The following is an 8142-nucleotide window of genomic DNA, read 5'->3' as shown; positions in this document are numbered from 1 at the left end:
GGACTGTTATACCTTGTCATGAGTTATGCATATTTAAAAATCTCACTAACAGTGTTGGAAAATTGGGTGTCTCACAGTAATGTGAGCTGTACAAATTACGAGCTTCCTGGTGTTAAACACCTAAATTAATACCATCTAGCATGTATTAGTATAAACTGAAAAACTAAAGATAATCACGAGATTGAAAACTTTACATGATAACACAAAGTCTCACATTGTTTGAGCAAAATTTGGATTCGTGGATCCAACTCTCGTCGATCGGATAGGATATCCTTGTAGCGGTTAGTAGTATTATACCAATATCATATTGTATAAGAGAGAGAGAGAGAGAGAGAGAGAGAATGATTTGGAATGAGAGACGACTACAACCTCGATCTCCCTCTTTTATAGCTGATTCAAGGGTTGGTCGCGTATCGCGATAGCCTTAAGATTGAGGCTTCACGTAGTGTGATGGTCTTAGCCTTGCTGAGTCATCCCTAGCTATGTCACGTGGCATGCAACGTGTCACAATTACTTAACATGCACTTCGCGTAGAGCGATGAGTTAAATAATACCCGTCGCGTAGCGTGACAACCACCAAATTTTCCAGATAATTATTAGTCTTCGTGTATCGCAACAATACTTGTAACTATCCGCCACGTAGCGCGAAGGTAATAAGAACAAAATTTTTTATTCCAGTTTTTGTCATTCACGTGTTATTGGACTCTTGGTTAGAATTTTTTCAAGGGTCATTACATTGCCCATGAAGAGCCCACGGATTTGTTTTTGGGTTGCTCTAGTGAAGACTTCATAGGTCACCCATACTAGTACTACTTCCACATGAGCACGCTTTACTGTGAAGCTCACCTCTCATCGACTAACATTAAGCTTATAACGCATCGGCGATTTAAGTGGCAGGACAATTATTTATGAACCAAGAATCTCTTCCATCCACGGCCGATGTGAGATTTGTCTAAGATGTTACATCCTAACAGCTTGATTTTATTAATCGAAAGTAGATAAACCTCATGGTATAATTAAGATATAACTCATGTATTATTTAGTTAAATTTTCCGTCTTGATCATTGTAACATTCAATTTAATAGTCAGGACTTTTCCCTATTCTTTTCAAACATAATGGTCTTTTTAGTATAACCTACCATATATATATATATATATATATATATGATTATGATTATGATCAGGTGAGAACTAATTTAAAATTGAGAACTTTAAGAACCATTTTAGACCACAAAAAACACTCTTTTTAACAAAAATTATAAAACAAAAAAAAAACTCGAAAACAAAAAAAGGTAAAAAAACAAAAATTTTATTTTTCATCCGGGTTTTATAAAATAATAAAAAAAATTGAAAAAAAATATCGGTTTAACAAAATTATACACATATGTATAATACTTATTTTTTTAATTTTATACATGTTTTTTTATATACATGTGTACAATTAAAGGTAAATGATAATGTACATATTCGTACATTACGTAACTAGAGATTAAATGAAATTATACACATGTGTATAATACGAAGTGCTTTTATTTTTTATTTTTATTTTTTATTAAATCGGAATGAAATATAAGAATTTTGGTTTTTTTACGTTTTTAAAATTTTTGTTATTTTTTATATATTTTTTAGAGTTTTTTAGTGGTCCAAAATGATCCTCAAAGTTCTCAATTTCGAAAGATATATATATATATATATATATATATATATATATATATATATAATTGTAGGCACATGTCGGTTTGTGGTTAATTCTTACAATTTTTTCCCTTGAAAACTAATATATGTCATGGATCAATTATTATTCACTTTTTTTTACACTCCATTTATATTATATCTAGAACATAATTAAACTAGCCACTTTTCTTTAAACTCTATTTACATTATATATATAAACTTTTATAAAAATAAATATTTACATATTACTATACATTATTAGAATATATTTCATAACATACTTGGTGAAATCCAAAAATTAACAACAAACCATGTTCGTTAAATATTGAAAATAATATAATTTTAAATGTTATCGTTAACATATTATACTATGTATATTGTTGAAGATTGTACATAAAAAAATCTAATATGCTTTCAATTTACGAAGTAATTTTTTTAAAAATAAATACATTTATCTATTGAGTTTTCTTGTACATTGTCATATAAATTTATAAATTACAAATATATGATTTAACTATATCTATTTATTTTTTCGGTTAACTTAGTAAACTGTTCCTGATTTAACTCAATATTTACTAATTTATAAATACATGCCAAATAAACTCAAATGAAAGTTTTATCTCCCCCATATATTTACTAAATTTATGAATTACAAATATATGATTTAACTCAAATGAACGTTTTGATTGTGTATCGAGTGAGTATTATATATTTGAGAAGCTACAAGTTATTGGTTTGCTAAAAAAGATTTAAAGATTGTTTGTCTGCACAAGCCCGAATCAGTCAAGGGGGTGTCTGTTAGTGCACGGTTTGGTGACTGGTGATTTGCAGTTAAAGTATTCAAGATTAAAGTATTCGATAGCTACGGAAAAGGGGGTGCCTGTTAGTGCACGGATTTGGTATCCGTAGCAATCGAATAACTTATAGGTTGTCTAGTCTTTATATTTAACGTATATTTAATTTAAATGGCCCATTCGCTATGGATTGTATAGCGAATGAGGTCCATTCGTTATAGACTAGGCTAGTTCATTAAGATAATTAGCATTCGTTATGGAATCATAACAAATGGAGTCTAATTTGTTATGAAGATATAACGAATTAGACGTAACTTAACGAAGTAGAGCACGTGGCCTATAAATAGGCATATCCATGCTCATTTGTAGATGATCACACACATGAGAGAGTGTGAGGGTCCTAGATCTATTATTTATCCTCTCCATAACTTATTATGTAATTATTCCTATTTATCAATAAAATCCTCTCTAAAGTATTCGTATTCATATTGTATAATCGATGTATCGATGCGGCTAAATCCTTGGTAGGTCTCCTCAATTGGTATCAGAGCAGACGTAGGAAGGTCTTCAACAATACGAATGAAAGTTTTATCTCCCCCCTTTTCTTGACAAATCAGGTAACTAATTCGTTAGACACAATAGACTAACGAATCAGATGGTTTTCTTTAACGAATTAAGTGTAAACTTTAGCAAACGAATCCGGTGACGAATTAGCTACAGTTGATAACGAATCAACTTATAGCGAATCAAGTTGTTACAACGGTTGTAACAAACTCTGACAACTTTTGCCACGTGGCAAAAAGTTGTTAGAATAACGGTTAACGAAGTGGACACGTATTACACGAATTAAGGAACACGAATCAGAAATAAGTAACGAATTGGATCACGAATCAGCTTAAGACATTAACGAATCATCCTGAAATGTTAACGAATTAACTTGAATCTTCAAATCTTCAAACACATATTTTCAGATTTCTGGAAAAATAAGAACAAACTCACCAGTACCAAATTCGTAATACTCACTCAATACACAATCAAAACGTTCAATTAAAATACCAAAACACTCGGAAACACAACGCGAATCCAAATCGCACCATCCCGTAAATCAATTTACCATATAACACAACCAATATGACCAAAACTCTTACCCTGTTTTTAGCTAAATCCAAATCTAAACCATTTCAGTCCAAACCAATTCAAATTTCAATTCCTTTCAACCAAACCTTACCAATACATTCACAATCTCAAATCCAATCCAATAAATCCATATCCAATCCCTAATTACACTCAATTCGATCCAAATGTAACTCGAATATAAACTTAAACCAAAATACCAATTAACAGTCTATTAATAACAATTAACATTCAAATCAAGAGCAATCGAACACCGAAAGCTCTGATACAACTTGAGAAAACGTTATACTAATCCTCAGATCTCGGATCTGAGATATATAATTAACACGATTACGGATCTAGTTCATGATGACACTTGATTAAATGTTATATTAATTGTATGTATGTGTATGTATAATAGTAGATTGAAGCTTGAGAGAGTAATTCGGCAGAGGTTCGATAATGTAAACTCCAAACTTAAATTAACAGAGGTGAACACCTCTATAAATAGAAGATGGATCTAGTTCGTTACACACTCCGTAACAAACAAGCTTCAACTTCGTTACATACGTAAAATATGATTAACTTAACGAATCACCCCCTAATTCGTTAAACATCCTTAATGAATCAGGAGGGAACTTAACTTAGGTTTAGTTTGTTAAACATCCTTAACGAACTAGATGATAAACATAACGAACTAGAGAAATAACTTAATATTTATTACATAAATAAAACGACAAATACATTAACGATAAATACAAAGACTCGAGACGCAAAACCGTGTACTAACAGACACCCCCTCGTCTTGAGCTCTTTGTCTTTTACTTTACTTGAAGAGCTTTGATATCCAATCTCTGCAACTGTGAATTCCATACTCATGACATAACCGAACAACGCGTTGAAATTGCATTGCACGGTCATAGTCTTCACTGCGTTCAAACAAAATCTTGTTCTTGAAAAGCACGTCGTTGTCAATATCTGTCAAGTTCACGAGCCACATCGGATCAATGATCTTAATTTGCTCGGTCTTTAACCCTTTGCCCTGGACAATGACGGCCTCGCCAGTTCGGTTATCGTAATACCAGCTAAGGACCAATTTTCTCCAGCCCGTCCTTGGATCAATCTCATTAATACCCTTACGAGTAGGGACCTGTGGCTTAAGAAACTTGAATCCATGGTTGACCTCGAACAGCAGATGTTGATGGAACCAATCTGCTATCCGATCACCCCCACGGTTGATAAATGGTCAGCACGCGAGGGTTCGAACATCCCAACGCGGTAGTGTGAGAACATCCATTATCTTCTCATAATACTGGATCCCTTTCTCTCATTTAACAATACATACTTTTAAATCAGAATCAAATAACAAAGAGATAATATCACCTTGAACCTTTGACACGTTCTTGACTGAAGTCACTTGATTGGCTTTGGCAAGAGCAACAGCTTCATCCTTCTGCTCCTGATCCACATACCGATAAGCCTCAATAACTTTACGAGTTTTCTTACTTCGATAACCAAACCACCTTTCAATATAAGAATCGGTTGGGTTTTCAATCGAATCAAATCTCGTATCAACTACACTTTTCCCTTTTGATAACTTATCCAAATTATCCTCAGCTGCTTTAAATGTTTCGTCGGTAAATACTGGAGCACTCTAATCAACATTGGTGTGTTGAAACAGATCATGATATTCCTCAGCTGTCACATCCTCAACCTCAACCTCCTCATCTTCATAAATAAAGGTCGTATTCATCTGAATAGTCGGATCATTTGAGATCTCTTCATCGTTCTCGACCTTAATATCAGGCTCAGCCTATAACACGGTCAATTCATCGTCATTTAATCCAAGCAGTATTGAAATCTGCTCTCGTGTTAGGGACCTTTCGACAAACTGACCCACTTCAATCTCATCTTTATTCACCACACTCCTAACCACCCCTGATCCATCAACAAAGTTCTGATGTGTAATAAAACACACTTACTTTCCTTATGATTTTATTATGGTTTTTATGTTTATTTGTTTATTTTATGAGAGTATTGGGGGCTAAGTGCAATAATTTACAATGTTTAAATGTTATGATTGTTTATGAAAGATGGTGAAAAAAGAGTCAATTTGGAAGATTCTAGAGGACTTGTTGGTCAAGTTTTGAAGATATAACTCAAGGCCCAACCCAAGCCCACACGTTAGAAGCCTTAAGTAATATTATATGAAGATAATTAAAAGAGTTTTCAGCGATAATTAAGCCAAAAACCCGAAAATACAAAACCCTAACTTGGGCAGCCACCTTGCGATCGGAACAGCAGGAAGAAGAAAGAAAAAAAGAAATCCTTGGCGGCTGAGGTAGTTGTGGCGGCTGGAGAGGAAGAAGAACATCAAGAGGGATCTTGTGCAGCTGCTAGGAGTCTTATAACATTCATAAACTCAGCCATAATCCCTAAGTAATCATCTTTAAACTTTGTTTATTGTTCAAGAACCCTAACTTTGTTGAATCGGTCTTTTGCTTTGGATTGTTTTGCAAGTGATTGATAGTTTGACTTGTGATTGATTGTGTTTGAATCTTGAATGAATTTAATTATGTTTATGTTGAGTTATATGATGTTTACTTTGATGTATAGCTGCTGTCCAAAATCTATGAGTAGCTAAACTTGCTTGTTCTGCCTAGGATAGATGATTGTTGAGTAGTTTAGACTTGTATAATGGATTGTTAATGTTCAAGACTTGAATTATTGATGTAAAGTTTAACTAAACCATAAATTAGATTGTGTGTGATGGCTGTGTTTTATTTGTTATTACTTATAATCCTCTTGCATTAGTTAATTGAATTAGTTTTGATTAATTGATTGCTTGTTAGACTCTTGACTTGGTGATTCGGGTTTATTTGCGGGGTGTACAACCGTAGGGATAAGTGGGTAATATAAATCATCTAAAATCAGTTAAAATACACCTTCTTTGAGACCGAGAGGTGATAAGAAGTAATATTGTCTCGTTGCTTTTACTTGTTAGAATTAAGACCGCGCGAGAGCGGGTTTTTGTCTTGTCAAGTTTGAGTGTTTATGTGCAATTAGTTGGTTTAATTTGGGTTAAGTTAAATTGTTCCTCTATCCTTGGTGACATAGTATTTGTCTCCATTAGGATAGTGTGTCGATGAGACCGAGAGGAGAGTCGTCATTTGAACACGTTAATAATTGTTTTTTCGGTTTATTCTTTAACATCAACTAAGATAAGTTAGAGATTGTTAGAGAGACTGTGAGGTAATTTGACTTTCTTAAACAAGTTTTAGTTGTGTCATCTTTTATAACCGGTGTCGTGAATATTTTCAATCCATTGTCTTGTTATTTCTGTCAACATGATTCATTCCTAGGTAGACGTCTTTATTCATTGAATTTAGACCAAAGTTTTCAAAGTTTTGTCAAAAGTTTTCATTTAGTTAAGTTAAGTAGTTAAATAAATTCTAAAATAAATCAATTAAATATTTTGGTGAGTCTTGGTTAGAGTTTAGTAATTATAAACGTTTTCACGTGTCTTCGAGTTCGATATCCAGACTTTCCTCATCTGTGCTATACGCGACCGGTACGCTTGCCTTTTGTGTGAACTAGGATAGATTGTTTGGTTTTTATAGCGTAGTTGCGACTTGTATTTTATTTATATATATATTTTTGCACATCAAGTTTTTGGCGCCGTTGCCGGGGACACGGTTAGAGGCGTATTAAGAACGACTCGAGTTAAGACTTGCCTTGTTTACTACTTTTCTTTCTTATTTGTTTTGTTTGTTAGTTTAAAATAGTTTAGCTAATTAATATTTCTTTTATTTATTTTAATAGTTGTATGCGACGTACTCGATCTCTAGGACCACCAGAAGTTGAAGGATTTCCCGAACCAGAGAGAGAGCTTCTTGAGAGACGTCGTACAAAACCGTCTTCCAGTTCATCTACATCCGTCGGTAATACGTTCTCTTCTCCTACTTTTTCTGAACCCGTCATTAGGGATAGGATTATGGGCGACGCGAATCCACTACCGAGGAGGACAGTTGCAGACCGGGCCCGTCCGGTCGATGCTGGCGCGAGATCCAGCATTGCTCCACCAGCTATAGGAGTTCAAACGACTTGGAAGATTCCATCTAATGTTCTGAACACGATTGCTCATTCTGCTCAATTTCACGGGTTGCTCCACGAGAACCCGCATTCTCATCTCACTCGTATTACATGAATCTGCGACACGTTTCATCTTGCCGGCGTATCTAAAGACGCCATCATACTCCGAATATTTCCGTTCTCACTCGTTGATCATGCGAGTCTGTGGCTTGAGTCCCTCCCACAGGGATCCATTGCTACTTGGGCTGCCATGCAGACCCAATTTCTTGAAAAATACGATCCTCCGGCTAAGGCCGCTCGTTTGCGTAACCAAATTCATTCTTTCCAGATGGAGGACACCGAGAGCTTCTACGAGGCGTGGGAAAGGTTCAAAAATCTACTTGCGTTATGTCCTAACCACGGCCTACAAGACTGGGCGGTTGTCGAGAATTCTACAACGGAGTGACGTACGCAACTCAGAGTATGCTCG

This window comes from Bidens hawaiensis, unplaced genomic scaffold (assembly GCF_021521415.1).
Source record: "Bidens hawaiensis isolate Kalapana, Puna unplaced genomic scaffold, B.hawaiensis_p1.1 tig00005181_1, whole genome shotgun sequence".
NCBI lineage: Eukaryota > Viridiplantae > Streptophyta > Magnoliopsida > Asterales > Asteraceae > Bidens > Bidens hawaiensis.
This window is presented reverse-complemented; position numbering follows the sequence as displayed.